This window comes from Ursus arctos, unplaced genomic scaffold (genome assembly GCF_023065955.2).
Source record: "Ursus arctos isolate Adak ecotype North America unplaced genomic scaffold, UrsArc2.0 scaffold_26, whole genome shotgun sequence".
NCBI lineage: Eukaryota > Metazoa > Chordata > Mammalia > Carnivora > Ursidae > Ursus > Ursus arctos.
The window spans coordinates 12,942,331-12,969,600 of NW_026622941.1; positions in this window are offsets into that span (position 1 = coordinate 12,942,331).

Sequence of the window (27,270 nt, forward strand, 5' to 3'; positions counted from 1 at the left end):
TTGTAACAGCAGCAGTATAAATAAGAAGACCATCATTTACTGGTATGTCCCTTTTAGCTTTTCAAAAATTATTTTACAGTTATTATCCAATTTTTTATCAGTTCCAGAATGTCATGGAGATAGGTGTCAGTGTTATAGGAATTGAGCTCTATCTAAACTGATTCTATGATATCTCCCAATATTTTCTTTTAAAAATACACTGCTTGTGGCTTGTTTGCATAAATGTTGAGGAGACAGTGTGCATCTCTGTCTCTGCTGGTAAGTAGAAGATTTCGTTTTTAGGAAACCAGATAAAATAATCTTAATAGATCAGGACTCTATAACCGATGCAGGCATTTTGGCCTAAGGCTGAGAGAAGGTAAAAAGAGAATAATTCCAACCAAGCTTTCAGAGAGCACTGATGCAGACATTTCAGATCTTTGGATAATCTGGTACAATGGACTTTGACACCAACAACGTGAAATCTGGCATTCTAGGAGTCAGGACTGCAGAATAGTTAGGAAAATGGTTTCAGGAGTTAATCAGTCCAAATTCAAATTCTGGCTTGGCCATTTTCTAGTTATATGAACTTAGGCAAATTATTTGACTTCCTTGGCTCTCTATTTCCTTACCTAAAAAGTGGGGAAAATTGGATTGCCCACCTCAATGCCACCCGAGTTAACACTGTGCTGAAAAGAGCCCAGTAGTGGAATAAGGGAAGTCCATGCCAAGAAACAAGAACTTCAGAAATATTTTCTTCCACCCAAGGTTATGAGACACCGCAAGTCCCAACAGTGTAGTACAAATGGCTCAGTATGCCTGGCATTTCCCTGGCCAACACTGGGAAAGTCTTTTGATAGACAGCAGATGAAACATTCTAGAAAAAGACTTGGAATATTTGGGAGACTTCAGCCAGATTTACAGTCCTTTGATCATAATTAATTGCAAAGTTACTATTTTTTGCTGAGATATGCTGTAGCCACCAGGGCATGAATATCTCATATGACTAAGTGCCCTGTAGGAAGCTTGTAGGAAAAGTTCCTATAATGCAAAGCATGGTAGGATTTTCAGGAAGTAACAGCCATTGCTTCCCAGTAGACCAAACGATACCAGTAGGGGTTATAAAACAAACAAGCAAATAAAACCAGGGCTTACAATCCAAGATAAACATCAGAACTTAAATGAAACTGAAAAGTAGGCAAAGTACGTCTTTGACAATTCCCTTTTCTCCCCTCTCCAACTCAACAACATTACCAGTGCTGTCTTGCTGCTCTCTGAACATCTATAAACCCCAATTAGAGCAACCCCCCTAGGCCTGTCCTACCAGGCAAAAACCTGCCAACCCGATAAAAGCCACTAGTCTCCTAGCAAGTAGGAAAATAACTGGATTAAAGTTATTCAGAAGGAGTTACAAGTAATTGATAATTTTGGACCTCAATAATTTTGAATTTTAAATAGGAGAAGTATCCCTAACAGGGTTCAGATGTGAAGGAGATATTTTAAGAAAGGGACCTTCCGAAGACTGCTGTAGGCCTCTACAGCTCATACACATACGGCCTCAACATAGAAGAATAGCTTTAGCATACTTCTCAGATTTGCAAACCCCATGTTGGTTCATGGAGTATGAAACCAATGCCCAACTGAAGAGCTGGGGCCACAGTGGAGCCACAATAATTCAACTAAGAGTGACTGTACTTACAGGCAAATATTGCCACAAAGAGGTAAAATGACTTGGAACTGGCCAGTCATGAAGTGTTGTGTTTTGGTTCATTTCTTCCATGTCACCACCTGGTAGGCTAGTAGATCTGCAACTAAGACTCTTCCCAGAGTGGTGCAGGACCCTGGACACTTCAACCTGAATGCTCATCCCTAAGCCCCAGTATTTCATTCAGGACAGGCTGGAAGAGGGTTCTGAAGTGACAAAATGGCAGCTGAAGCAGAAAGTGGTTGGGAGCAGGGATAGGTCTATTTGCTTTGTGTTGGTGATAGCAGGTGCATTTATAAACTGATGACATACATGGAAGCCTTTCTCTTTAATGTGTCCTTGTTCATGTTCCTGGAGTCCCTGCCTGCCTTATACCCTGAGCTGAAGGCTCTCTGTGCCCCGATGACAAAGGTCGAGGGCACTGTGACATACTACTATCTCTATTGATGGTTATTGATCTCTATAGAAAGTTAATCATGGGTTCCAGCTAGCTTAGCATTTTCTCAGCTGTGGCGCGATGTACTCAGACTTCATTTGTGATAGGCCCCTCATTGAGCAAGAAAGCTGGTTTCCTTTTTCCTGCCAGAAAACCTGGCTCTCTCATTCGCCATATTTTCTGGGTCGGCTGGAATCAGCTCAAAAACGCCCCAGCAAAGTCTGTCTCTAGGGAAAAAGCAGTCCCTGAGAAAGGACAATTAAAGGTAGCCTTTGTCTCTGATTTTTACTGCAGTTGTATGCAGGTGAACTCATAGAAAAGGCCATGGCCCATGGCCCACAGCCCACGGCCCACACACAACCCGATTGTGCAACTGAGCACTTCCCACATGTGCTTCCAGTTGGAATAGGGGCGTTGAAGGGAGACTCCCTCATGGCACAAGCCGGGGGAGGAGGATATAGGCCATTTACCTACACAATGAGGCAAATGTCCTACTTGCTAAGTCTGGAAAGGTGGGTGGCAAGAGTGGTGGCACCCATTTTCCTCAGAATAGAGTTTGTCTCTTTGGTTCCATTTCCTCCCTGGTGTCACCCCTAGACAGCACTGTCCTGGAATTAAAGGTCATGACTGAAATTATATGAGTCAAAGAGCATTCTACAGAGGGGAACTAGGAATATATTCCGTGCTGTTTTCTCAGCAAATAGCGTCATTGACTTCATCGCTTTTGTGTAGCCCAGAAATTCAGATTTAGTTCAGAAATCCCAGGGAAACAAAGGGAAGAAGGATCATTCCTTTGACTGCTTGCTGAGAGTGAGATAGGGATTATCATGGAAAATATTGCCTGGATGGCTTATCAACAGAATAGGTTTTGACATCTTTTTATTGTTGTTGTTGTTTACCAGACTGTAAGTAAGAAAGCCTTGAGCACCACTCAGATTTCACATTTAATTTAGAAAAGGTATTAAAAAACTCCCAACACATCAAAACATATGAGTCATTTATCCTGGGCTAATGCCAAGCATTAGTTGTAGGGGTAGCATAAACTCTGACATGAGATATAAAGCCAAAATAAAGATACCAATGAACTTTTCAGCATTTCTTGATTTGGCAAAATAAATAAATACAGGTAAAAATAAAGGTAAAAGACATAAAGGTAAAGAAAACAATTACCTGTATTATGGGTAGAAAGTATGATTATCCAGTCCCCAAAGTATGAAATGCTATTTATTAATTGAAATATAAGTTTAAGAATGTTGCATCCATGTAGTAGCTATCACATCCCTCTGTTAGGGATAATCAAGAGCTGAAGGTATGTGATTATTTCTGGGAAAGGTATTCTTTTTTTTCCCTTGGGAAACCTATTTCTTATTATAGCCTTCAGCATTCCCCAAATTACATTGTTCAGCCTCCAGGTAAAATCATTGTAGGATCCATTGTCTTTTGGTGGATACATAAAATAAATATGTTTCCTTGGGGAGGCTCCCCATTCTCTAGGTGTTATTGAGAAATACAGGGGATCCCTGGGCAGTTTTCACATATTCCTGTTCTTTGTCTGGAACTCCACAACCAACACATTCAAAAGCTTAATACCAGCTTCCAGGACTTTTCCTCCTTGGTTATCCATATCTAGATCCTGTTTATTGTCTCTATTGTTTCATAAATTCTTTCCTTCCTTTTCATGTCCTCTGCCACAGTTCTAGTCCAGGTCCTCGTCACTCCTATCCTGGACGGTAGTGTCAGTCTCCTGACTTATGTCCCCTTCCCATTACCGCTGTTCATATAGTGGAGAATTCTATCATTGCAGAGTGGAGCCTGTGCCAGCGGGGTCCCTAATGAGGTTGTGGGGGAGCGGAGTCCCTGCCAGTGCGCTGTGGATGTGTATAGAGATGAGGAATAAACCACATTTGTTTAAGCCACGGAGATGCGCATTCTGTTTGTCTTGTTATTTAGCTTAAGCTGACTAATGCGTCCAGTCCCTTCCTCCTCTAATTCTCTTTGTACACTCTTGGCAGGGTCATCTTCCTAAATCACAGGCCAGATTGTTCCCTGCTCAGAAGTTATCAGCAGTTTACCATTTCCCACAGATATAAAGCCTAAATTTCTGGCTTGCAAGAAACCATGAGTTTTGTTTTCAATCTCCTTTTCCAACTTCTCCACCACAGCCCCGTTCCAGCCCAATGAGAAGCCTCACTGTCACCTTCAAACGCTCACGTCTTATCTTGGCAGGTTGCTTTCCAGGGTGCTTTTGTTCTGATTGCATTTTCTTGAAATTTTATCATCCTTTAAGCACAGGTGCAAACGGTAAGACTTACCTAATCCCCAAAAGTGGGTAAGTACTCTTTCTCTTCTGGGATCTCTCAGTAAATTGTATCTAATATATAGTGTTTATCACTTTCTATTGCACAATGTGGTTATTTGTGTATTACATCTCACTTCCCCATTAGACTATAAGCCACATTAGGGAAGATACAAGCGTCATTTATTCTTGCAATTCTCTGCAATACCAAGCTGTGTAGCTGCTGAATCAATAATTCATGAATTGAATATTAATCTTCAGGGGAGGACCGTGGAGTTCTATTTAAATCCCAAATGACCGTAATTCAAAAAGTGATTGGAAATCCCACTTGTAGAGCACCCACGCATTTTCCTGGTAAGCCTCGTTCTTTAGTGGGAGATTCTGCAAGACTACCTCTGGGTGAGGCATCAGAGAGAGCCTGGTTCCCAGGGAAGACTGATCAGACATCAGGCCCACATAGGTTAGATATCTCGACCATTCAACTAAGTTACAAACTTGAGGAAATCCTAAGGCAAGAAAAGAGAAACATATTTAAAGAAACAAAAAGTGTCTTTAAAAAAAAGAATTGGAATTCCTAGGTTCAGAGGGACCTGCTGACTGAAGAAAGTTTCTCGAGGGAAGACAGCACTGGCCACGGAAGACTTATAGGCACATTGTTGGGGTGAAGACAAAGGAAAAAGGGGGAGACAAAGTAGAAAACGCTAGCTTGGAACAGCTGGTGACACTAATCGAGGGCAGCTTGAATGGTTGCCTGGGGGAATCTTCAGTCTGATGACATAAGACGGGGAGAGACAAAACAGACACCAGTCTGTTGAGCTGCAGATGGGAAAAGGTGGTGCCTCTGAGGGAGTGTTTGTAACTTTGGTGCCATAGGGATGGAATCTTATAATTACAGCTTGAACTGGGCAGAGCCTCCCCCAAAGAGAAGATCAGGCACGAGCTCAAGAGCTAAGAGGAGCGTATTCCTGAGATGGCACAGAGAGGCAGAGAAACAGGAGGGGCTCACCTGGTCTGGAAGCTGGGCCAGTCTGAATCCACCACCCATCTGATTATGTTTACCATCTGGCCCAAACAAATACCACAAAACCAAGGATCCCACAGGCTATGCCAACCCAGCTATGTGTTTTCAGATGTTAGTTGAAACAAAAAAGTGCCACACAATTATAGAAGTTACAAATTTACATTGATTTACAAAGTGATGTTTTCTGATTATAATTTTGTTTTCCTCAGAAAGATTTTTCATAAAGTAGCCAGACCCTGTTCCTCCTGTTTCCTTCTTTCCTGTTTTCCTTAGAAAAGGGGTGGATTCTACAGTCCCCCTTCCCCCATACACATACCGAGATAGGTGTGCCGGCACCGGATTGTTGGGAGACACCTAGGTTTCAATGTGGTAGAGGCAGACATATTACACAAGCTCAAATGCCTAGAAATGGGGAAGCTGTAGAAAATGGGGAAGCAGTGGGTCAGAGCCCTCATCCTGTGGTCTACCTCCCTCCACTTCCATTTCTTAGACCTGCTCACTCTTTCATTTCTCAGGGAGAAAACAGGTTTTTTGTGTTTTTTTGGTTTTTCTGTAAGCAAAATGTTAAGAGATATCAAAACAATACATTGAGTCATCTCTGAGCACTTAAAAAGTTCTGACCTTTCTTTGGCCCCGCCAATAAATTGTTGAAGTGGCAGGAAGAAGGAGGAAAGAAGATACAGCAAGGGACATGTGAATAACTATTATATTCTTACTCAAATCACTGAGATTTTACATGTTTTCCCTCAGTGGTTATGTTGGGGGTGAGGCTGGACTTAGGGCTTTTTAAAAGGCACTGGAGATAGGAATATAGAACATGACAGCCAGAGTCTAATGAATTCAAGAGGCTAAAAGACCAGACCAGAAAAACCCACCAGGACTGAACTCTTTAGAGTCAACAACCGGGAGGGGAACAGAAATTCAAATCACAAAAGCACAGGGACTTTGACAAAGCAGTGTGGTAAGATGAAAAGAGGATGGGTCTTGGAGTCAGCTTAACCTGGTCCTAGATTCCAGATCCTCCACTTATCTTGGGCAAGTGGCTTAAACTCTGCTATCCATTAGGGGGTACTTGAATTATGAGGACATAAAAGAAGGTCAGAAATGGATCCATCTTTATTCAGACATACACTAGCAAACATGATTTCTCCCTCTACACTAGGTGCTTGAGAAATCATGATGATAAAACCAGGAACCCACCTTAAAGGAACTCGTAATCTTCCGAGAGTCATAATGACAGTGTAGTACTAGGAAAGATATGCACAAAATACATGGGGCCACTGTAAGAGAGAGTTCAACAGAGAGATTTTTAAGCTTGCCAGAGTACATGATGATAGAACAAAGTCACAGTTTGTTGTTCATAATTGTCCCAGTCTAGTCAAGGTGCTGTATTAAACTCTCATAGATTAGATGGTTTAAAAAACAAACATTTATTTCTCACAGGTCTGGAGGCTGGGAAGCCCAGGATCAAGGCACTGGCAGATTTGGTGTCTGGGAAGAGCTTGCTTCCTGGTTCATACACTGCTATCTTGTTGCTGTGTCTTCCCATGGTGGAAGGTGGTGAGGCAGCTATCCAGGGTCTCTTCTACAAGGACAGTAATCCCATTCAGTAGGGCTCTACCTTCATGGCTAATCACCTCCCAAAGGCCCCGTCCTAATCTATCACACTGAGGGTTAGGATCTTGTGTGGATTTGAGGGTGTGGGAGCAGCACAAACGCTCAATTCCTAACATTACTGTTTACCATGGCTGCTCTCTTTTACATCACTGGAGCTGTGCAGAGCTGGAAAATGGAGGATGGCATGGAGCTAACAGCTGTTCACTGGAGTTCCCAAGCCCAAGAGCTGTTCGCAACTTGGGTATCTAGATCAACGCAATCATTTAAAGATGAAAAGCTGAGGAAGGATGAAGTAGAGTGACTTGCTCAAGCAAGTTGCTCAGCCATTGTTCAAGTCAGACCTAAGATCCAGATCTTCTATCTCAAATAGTGCTCTTTCCACCTCATCACATTGTCTCCTACAGACAGTATTTCTTAGACACCAGAACTTCTTCTCCAAAGATGGTAGGAACCAAGAAATGCCACAAGCATTTTTATGGTTGGTAACAATTTTCACGGGTAACAAGACTTTCAGAGACCATAGGCTAAAGCAATGCTGCCCAGTAGAAATTTCTGCAACGATGGAATGTTCTATAGCTGCACTGTCTAATATGGGAGCTATTAGCCTCATGTGGTCACTAGCACATTTGAATTTTGAATTATATTTAATTTTAATTAATTTAAATTTCAATTTCAATAGCCGTATGTTGCTGTGGCTACCATATCGGACAGTGCAAGTCTTAAGCATGGCCTATACCTTTAACTTGTATGTCACTGGGTATGTGATTGTCCTTTCCTGGTTCCCTGTCTTTGAACCCTGCAAGCTTCCTCTTCTCAGTCTTTAAGTCCTAATGTTAGATAAAGAACTCCATCATCACTGGTAGGTCTACTATAATTAGTGTACTACAATAAGCCCATTTTACCTACATTGTATTTCTAAGAGTACTTATCACATTCTATAATAATAATAATGAGAATTATCATTTGTTAGTATATTCTATATATCTTTCACTCACCCTGAGTGCTCTACCAGGATTACATCAATTTATCTCTCCAACGACCCAGTAAGTACGCTCTATTACTCTTAACAAGTGGCCAGAAGGCAAATCCATCTTCTTCCAAAATCCATGCTCTTTACTATCTTACACTGTGTCTCTAAGAACTGAGGATTCGTGTGTAATCCCTTGCAGCCCGAGCAGGGGTGATTTTTATTCACTGATTCAAAAATATTTATGGACAGTCTTTTAAGTACCAGGCACCATGCCAGGTAAAGTACATAGTGAGGAATCGAATTATCCCAGCTGACACCAAGCTTGCCTCCCAGGAATGAAATGCTGGCTTTCTGAGAAAGAAATTTGGTAGTTTTTTTCTAAGTAGCTAAGAATTTGGTGCTTACATGCTGTAGACAACATTTATACTGGAGGCCATCTCTTTGATGTTTGAAATGTGTGGTAATACTCTCTTGTGGCTAGGATTCTTTTTTCCTATTAATATGTTTCAGTTACTCAAGAGTTAAACTCCTAGAATTTCATTACAAACTCCACATATGAGCCGATTTTGCAACAGGTCACTGTAGAAATCCTCCAAAAGAGTACTGAAGCAGTTGATCACAGCTCTATGATCGTTTTGCTAAGCTATTGTGTTTGTAAATTTTAAATGCACGAACAAAATGTAGATATTGTTTAAGAATTTAAAAATGTGGGGGCATCTAGATGGCTCAGTTGGTTAAGTGACCAACTCTCCATTTCGGCTCAGATAGTGATCTCAGGGCTGTGAGATTGAGCCCAGCACTGGGCTCACTCAGCATGGAGCCTGCTTGGGATTCTGTCTCCTTCTCCCTCTGCCCCCACATCCCATCGCATGTGCTCTCTCTTAAAAATATATCTAAAAATATTATTGAATAATTAAGTCAGACAAAATGGGAGTGATGACAGTCCAAAATATGTTGTCATATTACATCAGATCTAGCATATCATAATATTTAAGAAGACATACCGTGATCTTATGTACTAGGAAAAAAAATGTTAACACAGTGCATTCGTACTTTTAATTTTCATTTAATACTTTTTAAAGAGCTCTTTTAGCCTATTTAAACATAACTGAATTTTTTTTCTATTACTGATGTGCATACATCAAAAAGAAAAATGTAAGCCAAATAATTTGGTTAGGGAACTCCTAAAACTGTTACACATTGAGAATTTGACTTTTTAAAATTGTTTTTAATCCAGAGTTATCAACATCTATGTTTTTCCACACAATGACAGCTTCTGCACCATCAGGATAAGTGGGATGCAGACTTTCCTAAAAGATTTTCTTCTGGGATTTTCTTCTAAGCTGCTAAAACCCTTCTGCACATTTTGAAAATGGCATCTCCTGTTTGGTATATGTCGATCTGGGGGCACACGTCCACGAGCGCACGTAACAAAACTTCATCCACTGTAGGCACCTTCCTATTGTGGTCATTCTGCCAATACCAAACATTTGCTGTAATATTATCAAATTTGTGCCCTGATCTGTCTCTGTCCCTTTCTGCATATACACAATAACTTCTTGTTTCAAAGCCAATTCACAGTGTACTCTTGATGCACAAAGAGTAACAACAATCAATGGAGTAGCGAGGATGCACACAGCCAAGAGGCACTTGGCCAGAGCCCCGAGAACGGTGATGAGGTCATAGGCACGGCGAGCCCCACACACGCCTGAGTCCGTAAGGTCCTGTGTTAGTGAGCTGCAGCACGGTTTCAGAGCTTGTAAAGGATGAAACAAAAATATGTCTTAGAACCAATCAGCTATGGATCTTCAGATTCCAGCGCTGAGGATCAAGCTTCTCTATATCTTGTTCGACATAGAAAGCAAGCTCCCCAGCTATGAATCCTCGGAAGCAGAGACAGGCCGATCCGCTTCCTTGTGTTCCTAGAAGTAGTGCTCTGTGAGGCCAAAGGACTGTTCAACTTAGAGCGTAAAAGCTGAAGTTAGTTACTTACTCTGAGCACTGGCAAACAAAGTTATAATCTGGATTTTTTTTCTGTATTGAAATGGCTCTTATCCTTCTCACCAGACACTAGTGAGTTAGTAAAGCAATCAAAGAGTATGCAATACTTACTACGTTTTGTTCAAAAAGGGGCTTTCTAATGTCTTACAGTCATGGGTATCTTATATTCATTTATTTAATCATACACCCCAAAGGTATTTATTGAGCATCTACTGTGTGCCAGGCACTGGCACAAAATGCACCAAAAGCCTGCTCTTAGGGATTTTCCAGTATGATGTAGAGAGGCAGGGGTCAAGCAAACAAGTCGAATATATACTATACCACATACACAGAGACTACAGAGGAAATGTGTGCTGTCTTCAGATCCCTTTCAGCCCCTCACCCCAGAAGGTGAGTCACGCTGGTTTGTCCCTGGCCGTATGCCGGCCCCGTGGCTGCCTCTGGGCAGGCTCCTAGTTCAGACAGGTTGTCATTGAGTCTTCTTCACGAGCCCTGACACCGTGAAGGGCAGGTTTGGACTTCTGCCTTTCAACTTCTTAGTCCCTGTGCTGTAAAGGTGTCAAGTCTCTTGTCAGCAGCCACATGAACCAGCTAAGTTTGTCTGTCTGCCTGCCTGCCAGAGCCCCGCCGGCCCCAGAGCTATGGTGAGCTGTCGGTGTCTTTTCTGGCTGCCTCACTATAGCTTCCAAGTGTTCCAGGCTCCGGGGATGAGCCCCACAGCTTTCTCACAGTGATGACAGGCTTTGAAATTTACACCATGGACTGAGGATGAATTTCTGTGTCTTGGTTGCCTCCTGCTGAGCTCTACTTCCTCCTCTGCCAAACAACTCGGTCTACACAATCATCATTTTTCTTCGCAGATGTTTCTTTCTTTTTTTTTCCCCCTCCAAAGATGAGTAAAATCCTCTTTGTGTTTCTACGGAAAAGCCTGACATTTCCAGTTTGGACTGACTTAAAGGCTGTGAGACGAACACTACAGGCAGTCGGTCCAGGAGCGCCCTTCACTGTCTTGCTCATGCCCCTTGCAAGCTGGCCTCAGCCCTTCAGTCCTGTGCTACGTGGAGAAGCTGCTCTGATGTGGACTGTGGACAGTGAGGAATGTCAGCTTCCCAGACCCTGTGCTGGGCCCAGAACAGGAACTGTCCCCAGTCCTCTGAGAAGATCCAAGTTCTTTGGGTGGATTTGGGGCCCAATTTAAAATTGGGCCTCGAAGGATTTTTCAAATTAATAGAAGGGACTTAGAGTTGAGTCTCAACCTTTCTGGAGCTCTCATTTCATCAAAGTAAGAGGTGGGGTTCTCCCTGCAAGCCCTGGGCAATGGGGTTTCAGAAGCATGAGAAGGGAGGAGGTATGGGAAACCAAAGTTTTGCCTGGTATGCTGTCTTCCCATCCTAGATTTACCTGGAATCACCAGAGACCAAAAATAACACTGGAAATCCAGTGGTGCTGGCTTCCCAAGGGGACAAGCTGCACTCCCAGCTTCCCTGAGGCATCCAGGCTGGAACTGTGTGCTTGGGGGTCAGACCCCGCTCCTCTTGGAGGGAAGCATGCTGGGAGAGGCCTGTAGGCAGAGGAATTCTCAGCAGTGCAATCATCAGCCACCCACATACCCTGGGCTGGGCCATGCAGCGCCCCAGCAAGCTCCCCACTAGGTGGCTGGGCTGTGCGTGATGAGCTTTCTTCGAGCCCACACAGCTTCAGCAGCACTCTGCTTAGACGCACGACGAATGCCTTGTGGGGAGGGTGGCGGTGGGATGTGGAACATGAAAGGGAACACTGGAAGAGACAGAGCCTGTAGCTCAGTGCCTTTCAGAAAGGAAGGGGGAGGCTAATAAGCCAAGATTTAGGAGAACAGGGAGACAGTTCCTGCTTGCATGCTCCCTGGACATGGAGGGCACGGCCTCTCTGTGTGGGGGAGGCATGCTGGTACCAGAAGCTTTAGCGTCACCAACATCACCAACATGGAAGGTTGTGGTGATGATGGGCTCGCGGTTCCGCAGGAACCTTGGGTGGGCTTCCCGGCATCTGGCCAAACAGGAGGGGTCGCTGGAAGGTCTGAGATAGAGGCATCTGGAAGGTTAAGATACCAATGTTAATAATATTAATCTGTTGAAGGGAAAGAGGAGGCAAATAGTGAATGATACCTTGCTAATTTCTTCAATCATACCTGTGGCATTAGACTCCAAGGGACTGTGTGTTCCCAATTCACGGCTTCCTCACAGCAGATGTAGACGCCTGATGCCAGGCCAGGTCATAGATGGGGAAAAAAGATAATGCAGGAAGTTAAAACCACACTATAGCAACTGAGCCTAAAGCCAGATCCTCAATCTCCTCAATCCCAGACGAGAGCTATGTCAACTGGCCGCTCGGCAGCTCTGGCTGGTAGAAGAGATGGTGCAGAAGGAGTTTGGGAGAGCATTTAGGCAGAGGTCAAAGAAATGGAAGCCCGGTCTGTGGTAGGGTCAGGCAGGACTGTCACACTCGAGAACCAGACTTGCCTGGAACAGATGGCAAGGAGGAGACATATTTGAGAACTGGATCACGCCTGGCATACTGGATTGAATAGTGTCCTTCCAAATTCATGTCCATGTAAAACCTGTAAATGTGACCTTGTTTGGCAATAGGGTCTTTGCAGATGTCATTAAAGACAGAGTGAGTCCTAAATCCTGCACGACTGGTCTCCTTGTAAGAACAGAGACATTGAACACAGAGACTTAGACATGGGGAGAACGCCATGTGAAAACAGAAGCAGAGATTGGGATGGTCTGCAAGGCAAACAGCGCCAAGGACTGCTGGTAACCAGCAGAAGTGAGAAGAGGGTCCTTCCCTAGTGCCTTTGTGGGGGGAGCATGGCCCTGCTGACACCTTGATTTTGGACTTCTGGCCTCCAGAACTGTGAGAGACTAAATTTTTGTTGTTTTAAACCACCCAGCTTGGGGTACTTTTTACGGCCATCCTAGAAATCGAGTACACCTGGGATCAAGGCCCTTTGCAAGGTGGCGAGGGTGTAGTCCAAGGTGTGGGTGAACTTGACGTGAAACTGATTGCTCTGATTACTGCCCAGAAACCCTTCAGCTGCTCCCTGATGTTCTAGAGTCTCAGTTCTAACTGTGGGACTGTGGAAGGACAGCAAGTCAGTGGTGCTTTCTCCAGATGCCAGAGAGGCCTCCCCCAACAAAGCTCAGCTTATTCCTGTGGCCTACAGAGCTTTATGCCTCAATACGGAGCATTTTGCAAAGGAGGGAACTGGAGAGGCACCTGCAAAACTCATCACGTGCCTTAGCGGGTTCCTCACAGAAACCTACACCCCATTCCCACAGGGCACGTGTTACCTCACACTTTCTCATCAATGCTGATTTGCATGAAGCACGCCCGCCCACCTTCATTCTTGATTGCAGACTCACACAAATAAAAACTTCTGAACAGCAAAGCCACACTTCTGCAATCAAATGCTTCTTTCCTCACTCAGATCATGGAGATCATCTCTTTTTTTCCTGGAGTCTGCCTACACCCCTCGCCTATCCTAGCCTCTGGCACATGCATTCTAATGTAATCTTTCCCTCACAACTTATACAGTACAGCGGTCTCCCTTCTCCACGGGGATACACTCCGAGACCCCCAGTGAACGCCTGAAACCACAGACAGTACTGACTCCTTATGTACTATGTTTTTACCTAAACATACATCCCTATGGGAGAGTTTAATTTATAAACTGGGCACAGAAAGAAGTTAACAACAACAACTAATAATATAATAAAATATAATAGTGATACCAATATACTGCAATAGGAGGTTTGTGCATGTGGTCTCTCTCTCACAGTGTCTTACTGTACTGTACTCACCCTTCTCCTGATGATGAGGCGATGCAAAGCTCACGTGATGAGACAGAGTGATGGGAACGACATAGACATTGGGATGTAGTGTGAGGCTACTGCTGACCTTATGAAGATAGCAGGATCGGTGACCATGGGGGACTACAACCATGGAAAGTGAAACCATGGATAAGTCGGGGAGGCTGTTCAAGCTGCCTACTGCTGTATAACAAATGATCCCAGAATTTCACAGCTGAAAACAATAAACATTTATTATCTCACACAGTTTCTAAGGGTCAGGAATCTGGGAGTGGCTCAGCTGAGCGGTGCTGACTAATCAAGTTGTCAGCCAGGCTTGACTGGGGCTAGAGAATCTGCTCCAAAGCTCACTCCTGTGGCTGTGGGCTGATCTCAGTTCCTCACTAGCTATTGACTGCAGATCTCAGTTCCTCGCCACGATGGCGACTCCAGTCTTCTGAATGTCCTCATCACATGGCAGCCGGCTTCCCCCAGCACCCATGATCTGGGAGCACATACAAGAGGGCAACCAAGACTCCTGTATAAGTTGTCTTAGAAATGACATGCTATAACTTCTGCTATGTGCCATTGGTCACACAGACCAGCCCTGGCATAAGATGGGAAAGACTATACAAGAGCGTAAATACCAGGAGGTGAGGATCTTCGGGAGCCATCTTGAAGGCTGGCCACCACATCCACATCAAAATATTTTCTATGTTTTCTGAGCATGGAGCGGCAGACAGATTACTTGTGGCCCCCAGCGTCTGGGAACATGACCAATTCCACAATTTGGTTCCACCTGGAAGATAAATTTCTCCATTTTCCTGTCAGCCATAGGTGCTAATTGCAATAGGTCTAGGAAATCTGTGAAACTTTGCTCATTTCTCTTTGGTCAGACTGTCTGCATTCAAGTCTTGCCTCCTTCACTTATTAGCTGTGTGATCTTGCGCAAGATATTCAGCTTCTCTGTTTCTCAGTTTTATTATATGTAAAATGGAACTAAAATCCAAGATTATTATATGGCCTTGATGATATAATATAAAATGGAAAGCACAATCCTAAGTGCCCCTTAAATTGTAGTTATTGTGATCATTGTTGAGATATATCCTGTTTAAAGAATCAGAAAGGAGGGAGAAGAGATTATGGAGTGGAAAACAGTAAAATGTCAGATACTTTCCTGAATGTTCTACTGTGTTCTATGTAGCCTTAGACTTTTTGAGGTCACTGTTACTCCAAGCAATGGTCTTATCTTCCTCTCTTTCTTCCTCTCATGAACACAATAACATTGATTCATGTACATTTTCTAGGCCAACCAAGTTCTGCCTAATTGTAGCCTGACCTGTGTGTTTGCAATTTGGTGAGGGTGAACTGCCCCAATACACACAAAACCTTAATTTGAGCCTTTCAGCTCAATGGAATTAACTTTAAAAGGAAACAAATTAAAAACCAATGAAGTTAATAAAAAAAACTCGAATTAAAATGAAACTTCTTTATTAAATTCATTATTCTTTAATATCCCTTTACTGAGCTTGGGACAGTCACATCTGCCAAATTTCAACTAGGTCAGCCCAAACGCTTTTTATTTGCAATGTATTCATTAATAAAAATACCTACACCCCACTGTTTAGAAACCCTTGCCAAGTGGATTGGATGCTGCTAGTTTAAGCTCTTTGACATTCACATCCATAGAGCCCCTAGTTATTTGGATCAATGTCTCATAAGCCAGACAACACAAATACTTGGTTGGACATTTCCTCATTCATATTTGCAAATCCAGAATTAGAAATTGAGACAATCACAAACAAAAAGAGTCACAGGACTGCAGGCTTAGCATTAGAAAATGAAACAAAGGTTAATTCTAAAAGGGCCAAAAACAATGGTCAAGAACCATTCATTTAGTCTTCCTCCTGTTGGTTGGGAACGTTCACCAGGATGCCACTTATGGTTCTCTTGAGGATGCTTGAGGAAGACTATGCCATACCGGTACAGCAGGCTGCCACGTCACGCCTCGAGCTGAGCTTCCGTCAACATTTCAAGGCAGCAGTCACAACCACCCCTCAGCAAGTTGTTAGGACAAAGAACCCAGAGCTTCCCTTATGTCTGATGCTTATAGATCAAGGCAGTTGCTGCTGGGAAGAATCCTTGAGTCTCTTCACTTGTTAGTCTCCCAACATCTGACAACCTAGAGCAGAAAACAGTGACTCTTTCTCAGAAATGGAAGGTGGGGGACAGGTGGCTCAGAATACTAATGGCCAGAGGTTGCGGCAGTCGGGCCAGAGAAGGTCTGATAATAAACAGGATTCGTTTCCAACCAGTTGTCTGCATGACTTACCCTTTTCCTTTCCAGAGGCCCTGCTGCCTGCAGAGAAATTCACGATCGTGGGAAATTGCCAAACTCAGCAAATTTCTTCAAGCCAATAATGATTCCAATAAAGAGCGTTCAAGTTTGCAATAATATAATAATGAAAATAGTAATATTTTGTACACTGAAAGCGTTTCTCATCCCCTCATCTAGTATTTAATATGCGAGGTTCGTACATTTGCATATGTTTACAGGAGAATGTGTGCTGTGTATATTGAGTACATAAAATGATCCAATGAAACACTGTCAGTTGTTTAATTGCCAAAATTTATTCACTTTGCCTCTGTTAAAAATTTAATCCCAGATATTACATTAGCCTCCACTAATCTCATCAATTTCACCGATTTATATTCTTAGCGTCACGGACGTTATCTATGAATACCACACAGATGGCTAAGAAGTTGTGGGCATCTTCCCCTGAGCATGTAATTTCTTACCTACAAAGCTAAAGCAGAAAGAACCTGAGGGACAGGATGCTGTAAACAAAACATTTGACATTGGGGATTGTGCCTGGTTTCTGTTGTCTCTACCCAATTTCTCTGAGGTCGGAAACACAAGAACTAGCACACACTGGTCTGGCTTTATTCAAATTTAAAAATGAAACCCTAGAAATACTGAATTCTGCACAACTGAAGATTCCTGCAGCCACAGTGACTCATAAACACAGCAAAAGAAATGTATTTGATTTGGGTTTTGGCCCTTAAATGTGCCACATTAATCTCTTTTGGGGCCTCTCCTCTCCTGATAGGGTTCCACTTAGAGTATCAGAGTCAGAGCTGTAAAACAACCCAAGCTCTTTGAAAAGGAAGGCTGATTCTGTGCAAAGTAGAGCTGTTGTTTTATTAAGGATACATGAGAAAATAAAACTCGGCTTCACAGAGGGACTGAGAACAGCTACTGGTGGTGGGTGAAAATTCAGTCATTATTGGCCCTTCTAAGATCTTTGATCTCTTCTGGGCAGATCAAGGGAAGGAGGGGTAGGAGGGCCCATCAGCAGGAGGAGAGAAAAATTGGAGGGAGGAAATTCAGTTCAGCAAGCATTCATTGACCTAAGTGCTAGAGACCAAACTCCATAGATTTCCTCCCACAAGAGGACATGCAAACAGAACATTTTAATAAAATGTGCTAAGGAATAGTGTACAGGTTTGCTAGGGAAAGCAGTAGGGGGCCACTGAGGCCATCACAGGGGTTTTAAAGAAGGGTTTGGGAACAACTGAAGCCTTAGCTGAGAGTCAAGATGTATAGCTGGGAAGAGTGGTCTAGAAAAAGTGACAGCATCTAAGAGAAATGGAAATCACAGAGTTTGTGCTTGGAATTTCTAGTATTTTATTACTAGGGGGAGTGTTGGAGAATGGAGAGGTAGCCGGGGCCAGCTCACATGCCATGCTGAAGAAGCTAATCACTGTTTTGTTGGTAGTGTGGGAGCCACTGCAGGTTTTGATCAGGGGAGAAAGGGGGTCTGAACCGTGTTTTAGATAGATCATTTCACTAACAGTAGGTATGGAAGGGGCAAGAGTGGAGGAAGAGAGTTCAGCTTGCAGGTGATTGTAATAGTTCAAGAAAGAATGGCAAAAGCCCCAACTAGAACTGCAGTGGTGGGTGGCAGTGGAGGGATAAGCTAATTTGGAGACAAAAATCAATGGATAATCAATCAATCAGTTATTTGTCGGATGGGAGGAAAGGGGAAAGTGGAAAAGAAGAAGTTTCTGGAACAGTGGTTCTCAAAGTGTAATTGCTGGGCCAGCAGCATCAGCATCCCCCAGAACTATTAGAAATGCACATTTGGGGGCCTTCAGCTGTCCCAGGTCTCCTGAATCAACAATTGCATCACAAACACTGAGGCTGCAGCCAGGCAACCTGTATGTTAAGGAACCCTGCAGATGATTCTGATGTAGATCAAGTTCGGAACCACCCATCTAGAATAAGCTCCATGATTTTGTGTCAGATTCCTAGATCAAGGAAATTACCATTTGCTGAGTGAGGGAATACTCTGAAAGGAATAGAGTGTTTTGCTTGATTTGGGGGTGAGAAGAGGGCAGGAAGTTTGAAAAAGAAAAAGAAGTGATGTGATAAGATGCAAGGAAAAACAGAAAGAGCTAGAAAGAAAGGAAAAGAGGGAAGGGGAATAGAGGTGAGTTAGATCCCTGCTTGAGGTTAGTAGTTGGCAGAAGGAAAATTTTGAAAGCTGATTTGTTGCTCCTGGGAGAGCACGGAAGGGAGAATGCAGCCTGCACGGTGAGTTAGCAATTTTTTCTGAATCATTAAAAAATCTGTTTTCCCAAACTATTGATTGTAACATATCCAGCTTTCTGTACCATGCACTGAAGCCACAATGGCAGGTCTCCCTAGCCTTATTTCACTGAAGAGATGGAAGAATATGCAGAAACATGGTACCCAGGTTCACAAGTAGTTGGGTCTGGGTCTCTCTTCTGTCCTGAGCATGAGTCATACTACGTGCAGGAAGCAGAGATGATGGCCCTTGTAGGTCATGGCAAGACTTAGCCAAGGGATCAGAAAGGCCCCTCTGACAGGAACAAAGTATTTGCCCCTGAAATTGTATGTCACTGTGCCAGGTTGGAACTCAAAGTACAGCCCAGTGTGCCCCCTTAGTGAGTGCTTAGGTTGACCTGGGAAGGATGGCAAGCATGATGGAGGTTGATGGGCAGAGGGAGGAAGGGTGGTTCTCCTGATCTATGGAGCACCCTGGACCAGGGTCAGAGATGGATAAAGCCACCAAAGAGAGAGACCAGCCAACGCATGGGGGGAGTGGTAAAAGAAGAACGTTCTGCCTGCATCCAACCCTGCATAACATAAAGAGAGATGAAATAGCATCCTGGTACCTTTGAAATAGAGTTACTTGCCCAGGACATTCATGTCTGAAAATAGAAGCTTTAATGCACCAAAGAGGCCACTAACTCAGTAATGACAGATGTATGGAAGCTTTTCCTTAATATGGTATCTGAAGATAAAAGCAGCTCAGGGTAGACACATATTTTAAGTGCTGTCCTCCTAATACAAATCCATCATCAGTTAGCTGTGCTCTTTGACCGGCTTTTTAGCAGTGAGAATGGTTTGTGCTGATGAATCCACATGTTCTGTGCCAACATTTCCAAGACCTTGGCTTTGTAACACCATGTTCCAACCAACTGTTCCTTTCCCTGCTCTAATTTATTCTGCATATCACTGCCAGATTGATTTTCAAAAGTAGGTCCCATGTTACTCTTCTGCTCAAAAACCAGCGAAGGCCCCTTCTTACCTATACAAGTGAATACAAACTTTTCAAGTCCGCCAAGTTACCTGAAATTCCCATCACTAATGCCTATTTTTCCTCTAAAAGCCATAGTCATCAGGGAACTATTCTAACTCCTGGGAAGGATAGCACATCTGCTTATTAGTCCCGGATGAAAGTTCAACAGTGGGTGCATTTAACAGATGAACAGAAAGCAGGCTCCTGGTGGGACACAGGATGGGCATCTTCAACTTAAGTTTTCTTCATGCATTTAGGCATAAATGATAGAAGTTTCAGATGGTACATATTCATGGAGGGGGAGGAAGGAAAAAGGGCTGGTCTTGAGCATGGTGTGCTATTGAGGGTCAAGGAGCCTTGATGAACACTATGAAACACCTGCTGCTCTAAACCATACATGGACTCTTCACCCAGATGGGGGATGGAAAAAGAAGCATCAGGAAGGGCCTGACAAGAGCCCAAGATGTTTTTCAGTGAAGTATATGTAGCCCAGCTCCTCAGAGAAGATCAATTTGGGAATTTCCTACTGCAGCAGTGCGTCTGTGAAGGATAAGGGGGACTCTGCCTCCACACGTACTGTTAGCTGACTGTCTGCTGTGGGTTCCCCATTGCCTTCTGGACAGACTTCTAGGTTAACTTTTAAATAATAAATGTGGTACTGCCAAAAAGCTGTCAGGCATTTTCTTGAAAATGGGTAAGCCATGAGTGCACACGCCTTGTCTCCAGGAGGAGATCAGCAGACACTTCGTGCTCTGAGAAGGTAGCAGAGGAGGTCCTGATTTCCTGCTCCTGGAGGAGTGCTCTGCGGTCTTGGTGGAGTCACTTACCAGCTTGCGCTTCAGGTGCCTCACCTACAGACTGGGGATAATGGGATAATAATGATGATACATGGGAAATGCTTAGAGCAGTGCCTTGGGCCTAGTAAGGCCTCTATCAAGTGCTTGTTGTTGCTGTTGCTGTTACTGCGGGTGGTAGATAAGACTGGGTTCTGGATTCTGGGTTCTGATCCCATATTGACCTTGCTGGCCACTAATCTTCTGATTCTTCATCTGTAATATGGGGATGATTATACTTTCCTCATAAGATTGCAGTGGAGATAAATACGTTAGTGCACTTTGAGCAGAGCGGCCTAATATATGCCTGGCATATATTAACTGTCAAATATTAACTATTATTCTAATTACCTAATTACCACTATGCCTTGGTCCTATGCCCACTACCTCTCTCTGCTACCCATATCCCACACTCATGTAGTTTTTAAAACTCTGGTATTTGCTGTTTGAGGAAGTATCAAGACTCCCTGAAGACTTCCTTCCTACAAGCCCATCCCATTCTGTCTTGTTCCTTAATCAATGGGTCATAGACTCAGGATTGTACAACCCTGATGTTTGGTTCTCCCCACCCCCCAGATTCTGATTCAATTGAAATTCAATAGGATCTGGTCGCTGTTTTTTGTTTTTGTTTTTTTAAGTCCCCAGTCTTATTCTAATGCACAGTCAGGATTGAGGACCACAGGTCCAGACTGATTTGAATCAAAAGAATGCAAGGAGAAGAGGTGACACATTAGACCACTCACCAAACCCACCAAAGCCTTTTTCAAAGGAAGTTATCATAGAACCTTGGTGTATACTTCAGATTGTTTTTGGAAGAACTCTGTGTTTGTGGAATGTTTAAATCATCTCAAGGTGCTCTTGGCTTCAGCTCAGGTACCTGGGTGATACTTGCTGTGGAGCCTGCTCAGGTGTTCTGGTATGGTGGGCAGCAGATACTACTCTTGGGACATTTGGCATTGAATTTTCAGCTGCACTTTTTAAGTAATTGCTCAAGCTACAAAGGAAAGGGAGAATAATTCATCTCAGAAGTGTTCCACCTGCTGGGCTAGAGACACTTAGTATTTCTCTCTATATCCAGAGACAGCTTTCACAATCTTTGGAAAAGGTTCTTTGGCACAAGCTAAGGATTTTGAACTTCATTCCGTAAATTTGGAAAACCTGTAAGATTTGGGGCAAGACAAAAATATGGTGACAGTGGAATTTTAATAGGATGGATGGTGGTATGTAGACGGATTGGATCAGGGATGGTAGTATGTAGAATGAATGAGGGCAGGGACTGTCATTAGAAGGCAATCAAAGCCATCTAGGTGAAAAGTATTGGGGGAGAAGGAAGACTGGACAATAGGATGCAAGGATGGATTCTGTGAGTTTGGTCTATGGGCGATGCGGCTGGAGTTTGAAGGGTGGGAGAATAGTACCCCTTTCAACAGGCTATGGCCTCCTTGGACCTAAATTACAAAGCTCCAAAGCCATTGCTCATCACTTATGCAGCAAGAAATTTACTTAATCCTTAGAATGTGCTAGCTATAGGCACTGTTGGTGCAATGAGCAGTAAATAGACAGAACTTGCATAGAGCTGGCTCTCTAGTGGGGAGGGGAGCGGTGTAGACATAAAAAAATAAATAAATACATTAGAGTTAAGTGCCATAAAGAGGATCAGAATAAAGGGGAATGATGGAGTAACTTGATGGCCTGAGGATGTGGCATTTAAGCTGGGACTTTAAGGACAAGAAGGAGCCAGACCTATGATAATTACTGGAAAAGCATCTCAGGCAGAGAGAACAGCAAGTACAAAGGTGGCCATGACCTTGAAAAAACCTGAGAAACATAAAGAGAGCTGGCACAAGTAGAGTATAAGAGCTGGGGACAAGTCCTCTCAGGTGAGGTTGGAGGGAAAGGCAAAGGCCAGGTCAGTGAGGGAATAGTCGGTCAGTCTACCGAGTTAGTTGAGATGCTCGTCCAAGTGTGGTGATATGGGCAACAATTCGAGGAGTTTTTAAAAGGGAGGTAACATGATCTGATTTGTGTATTTAAAAATCATGTTGGCTGTTCTATAGAGCATAAACTGTAGGCAAGGTGAAAATGCCAAGAAAACATTGGCTTATACTAGGATGGGAGCAGTAGAGATGGAGGGGATGGGTGAATTTGCAATATATACTAATGATGAAGCTGACAGGACTGGGTAATTTAAATGTAGTGGTGAAGGTGAGAGAGAAATCAAAGATGCTTGATAGATTTTTTGGCATGAGCAACTACATGTTATTTATTGAGGTCAGCAAGTTTCAAGCAGTAGCAGGTGATGGGGTAGGTAATCTGAAGTTCTCTCTCCACCATGTTAGGTTTAAGATAATTATTAAACTTTCAAGTAAGGTAGCCAAATAAATAAATATAAATATTTCATATAGGCAGGTAAGTTTGGAAGAAAATTCAAGATGGGTATAAAGTTTAGGATAAAGTGGATATGTAGCATAGGTAATGCCATGAGATGGGGTGAAGTCACCTAGGAAGATTATGTAGATAGAACAGAGAAGAAGGCCTAGGGCCAAGAGCTTGGACATATGGATATTTGGAATTGAGCACAGGAAGAAGAGTTGGCATAGCTGTCTGTAAGAAAGTGACCAGTGAAGAAGGAAAGGAATACCAAGAAAGTGAGGTATCATGACAGCCAAGGAAAGAAAGTGTTTTCAAATGGAGAAAATGATCAACTGTGTGGAAAGGTGAGGAGAGAAATATAGAAACAGAGGCAACATGGAATTCATGGCAACTTAGTCAAATGTAGTCTCAATGGAGTAGTAGGATTGGCAGTCCAACAGGACGCTGAAGAAAGACTACGAGGACAGGAAATTAAGAAAGTGACCTTTAGAAACTCTTTCAAGAGATTTTGCTCTAAAGATGAGAAGAGGAGTGAGAGTAGTTGATGAGGCTGAGGTGCTCAAGAGGAAATTGTGCTTTATCTCAAAGTTAAGTGATACCAGAGCAGGTCTTTGTACAAAACAGTATGATTCAGTGGAGAGGAAAGATTAATGAATGCAGGAGAGAGGGGAAAGAGTTGCAGGGCTGAAGTCCTTGAAGGTGAGAGGAGATGGGTGCAGAGCACAAGAGAAGGGGTGGTTCCGGAGAAGAGCAGGGAGGAAGGGTGAAGGGCAAAGGTACTGATACCAGAAGGGTGGTAGACTTGGGGGAAGGGAGATAGAGTTGCTGTCCAATTGCCTTTGTGTCCAAATAAAGCATGAGGGAAGGTCATTAATTAAGAATGAATAGGAAGAGATCTAACGGTATAGGGTCTTTAAGAAGAGAGGAGAACTATAATTAGAGTAATTATTTCTAACAAATTTACATGTGCCAGGCAGCACACAGATGCATTACTCATTAGGTCATTTAATTCTCCTAAAAATCCTATATAGTGGCTTCATTATTATCCTCATTGTAAGATGAGGAAAATGAGGCACACCAAGATTAACGCAACTAGTAAGTGACAAAACAATCATTTGAACTGGCTCTACAGACCAAGTATAAAACAGTAATTTGGGGGACTGCATAAGTAGAGAGACTATGGAAGGATGTAAGGTTACTCATTATCAATGTTGAGTGCCAACTGAAATGTGTGCTCATGAATTAAGGTGAAACAGCACAGTATGCCGTTTGTTTGTTTGTTTGTTTGTTTGTTTTAAAGAGATCACCAGTTAGGGAGCAGGCACATAGTAGACGAACAATCTGATTTAACCAGGCTCAGGGTTTGCCTGGCAAGTTGCTGGGAGAGAGAAGAGGCCAAAGGAGTTAATGATGTCTGTGAGGGAATGAGTGTGAAGGTGATGCTCAGGGATAGGTAGGATGGAGATGTGTGGGAGTAATGGACAGTGGGGAAAGTGGCAGGTTCAATGGATTGGAAGACTACTCTAGGTCAAAGGCTTGCTGCAATGGCAGTGGAAGAGAAGTTCAGTTGGAAGTATGGGACAAGGTGCTGGGATGCTGGAAAACGAAATCCTGAAGACAATGCTTGTATTGGTGACAACAAATTCAAAGGCAGCAAATCCAGTTCTCCCTCTGTTTCCACTCTTCTCTCCTATAGTCCTCCTGTTGACTCCAGGCTCCTTCTGTAAATTAGTATCTCAACCTTCCATCTCCATACTTTTGATGGTGTCCTTTTCCTGGCCCAGGACATTTTTCTTTCTGTCTTCTCTCATTTGAATAATACTCGTTCATTCTCAAACAGAACCTTTCTTGTTACTCCCCTCTTCCTATACCCTGATGTCTTTAGCCAGAGGTTATCTTCTTCGTTCTCTTGTGGCACTATTTAGACCATCAATATAGTATTTAGTATATATTGCCTCTCCGTGAGACATTTGTTCTCATGTCTTCGCTTCTCTACTAGGTCTTAAGTGCTCAAGGGCAAGGACCAGAACTCCACAATTTGGTATTCTTGTCCATGCTTGGCCTTGTGCCTTCCTACCAGTAGGAGCAGTGTGAATATAGAATTTAATCTCTGCAGTACAGAGACTGGGTAGTAGATGTTCAATAAATGTCTGTTCCATTGAATTAATGACTCAACACATTAGGAGAATCGTTTTCTGTTTCTCACATTGGATTTGTGCTTATGCGTATCTATGAGCCAGCGACCTGCAAATCTATTCTCTTCCTTTTGAGAATAATAGTTCAAACCTAGTCTAGTACTTCATTACAGATCATGAAAATCCCATTAAAATCCATATACTTCTCACTCTGTGACAAGTACTATTCTAAATACTTGCTTTACATGTTTTAAACACATTTAAGGTGCCTGGGTGGCTCAGTCAGTTAAGCGTCTGCCTTTGGCTCAGGTCATGATCCCAGAGTCCTGGGATCGAGTCCCATATCAAGCTCCTTGCTCAATGCGGAGTCTGCTTTTCCCTCTCCCTCTGCCCCTCCTCCCTGCTCATGCTTGCTCTCTCTCTCTCTCTCTCAAATAAATAAATAAATAATTTTTTTTGAAAAAAACACATTTAATACTCATAATAATACTAAGAAGTGCAGGTTATTATTCTCATTCTATAGAAGAGAAAACCAAAATTTAGAGAGGTTAAGCAATTTTCCAAAGTCACCCAGGGGGTTGGCAACAAAGCTCATTATCAGTAATATTCAGGAAAGTCCACCCTCTTAACCAGTGTTTTTTAACTTTCTGATGGTGACCCACCGGAAGAAATATTACAGTATGACCTATGACACACACACACATGCTCACACATTCGCACATACATACACACCTGAAACGAAAGTTTCACAAACTAATACTGATCTTTCATTCTGCTGTGTGGAATGTTCTTGGTATTTTCTGTTTGATTTTGTTCTGTTTTATTTCATTAAAAAGGCTAGACAAAACTCCTTAAACCAATTTCACAACTTACTACTGAGTTGAGACACAAGGCTGAAGAGCAGTGCCCTAAACCGATGTGTTTCACTGCTGTTCCTTGACTGGAATAGATGAATGACTCAATCCTCCAGTTCTCCCCGGCCACTGGTCCAAGTTTCATTGCTTTAAAAATGGAAGTATCGTAACTGACATACACGAGAAATGACATGCACTGAAGCTGCTGTTTAATTACACAGTGCTGAGCATAAGTTAAATGATATATTCCCTTCTGAGGTTTACAAGTAACCCAGCTACAGAATTTCTGGAGGGTTAGTTAAGACGATTCTAATTGAAAAAGAAATATAATTAAGTTCAGAGAAGTCAGCGGTCTCTGAGCCAAATCGTTCTCCTATCTAAGGATCTTTTCTCATTTGTATCATACTGACTAAGCAACTTCTGGGTAGCCAGAGCCCTGAATTCAGTTTTTCTCAATCATTCCTTCTCTTAGTTACTGACTCACCAACTTATTTACTTGGAAAAAATTCATTAAGTGAAAAACTAAGCACTGTGCTTAGTTTTCGCGATGGGACCTGTTGAGGCAAAGATGTCTGGTCCCTGCCTTCATTTTAAAAGTCAGTGTCATAGTGCCAAAAAGGAGACGTGTCCTGGCCACTGTGGGAGGACAATGGGAGACGGCCCTTAATTGTGCCTGAAGTGAAAGGCATCAGGGAAGACCTCAACAGAAGAAATGGTGTAGGGACCTTGGACTGGAGTCTTGCCGAGTAGTAAGGGTATGATGTGGAGGGAGGAGCTGGGAAAGGTGGGGGTGGAGAGAAAGGGGAGAATGTCCCAAGGAGAAGATGACAAGCATGAAGGAAGGATAAAATGCAGCTTGGTGGAGTGGACGGTGCTTGCTGGAAGTTGATAAGACACGAGGCAGGGAAAGTGGACAGAGCTGGATTATCAAGAGTCCTTGGTATACAACGAGTTTAGACTCTATCTTGTAGGTGACAGGGAGCTTAAATTAATGAATGTTTGGCTCTTGAATGACACAGACAGTGCAGTGTTTCAAAGAGATAGCAGAGATGCTGTGTGGGAGTGGTGGGGAAGCTTCCACCAGTAAACGGTAGCTTCCAGGGCTACACCGGAAGAGGGGTGAAGATGAGGGGCAGGCTTGAGAGCCACTAGCCAGTCAAGTGGACAGAAGTGGTTGACTATTCAGCGAGGGCAGAGGCACCTGGATATTCTTTGGGCAGCCGGTAGGTGGGAGTGCCATCCATCACAGGTAGGGGCTGCAGAAGAAGGAACAGGTATGGAGGACGATCTAGTGAGTTCTATTTTAGAGAGGGCACATTTGAGGCCACCAAGAGACCTCCAGGTATAGCACGTAACAGACAGGCAGAAGTATTATCCTGGCTCTTGGACATTGGTTTGCTCACAGCTATAGATTTGGAAACTATAGGTTTGGGTTGGCAATGTAAGCATCAGGTGTAAATGAGTGTGTGTGTGCAGTACAAATCAGGGGGCTAAAGGCAGAGCCTCCCAATTTTTAAGAGGTGGGTTGCAGAGAAGAAACATAGTAGCTGGAGAGGTAGGAAGACAGTTTCAAGGGATGGTCTTTACTTACACCATCAAGGAGAGGGACTT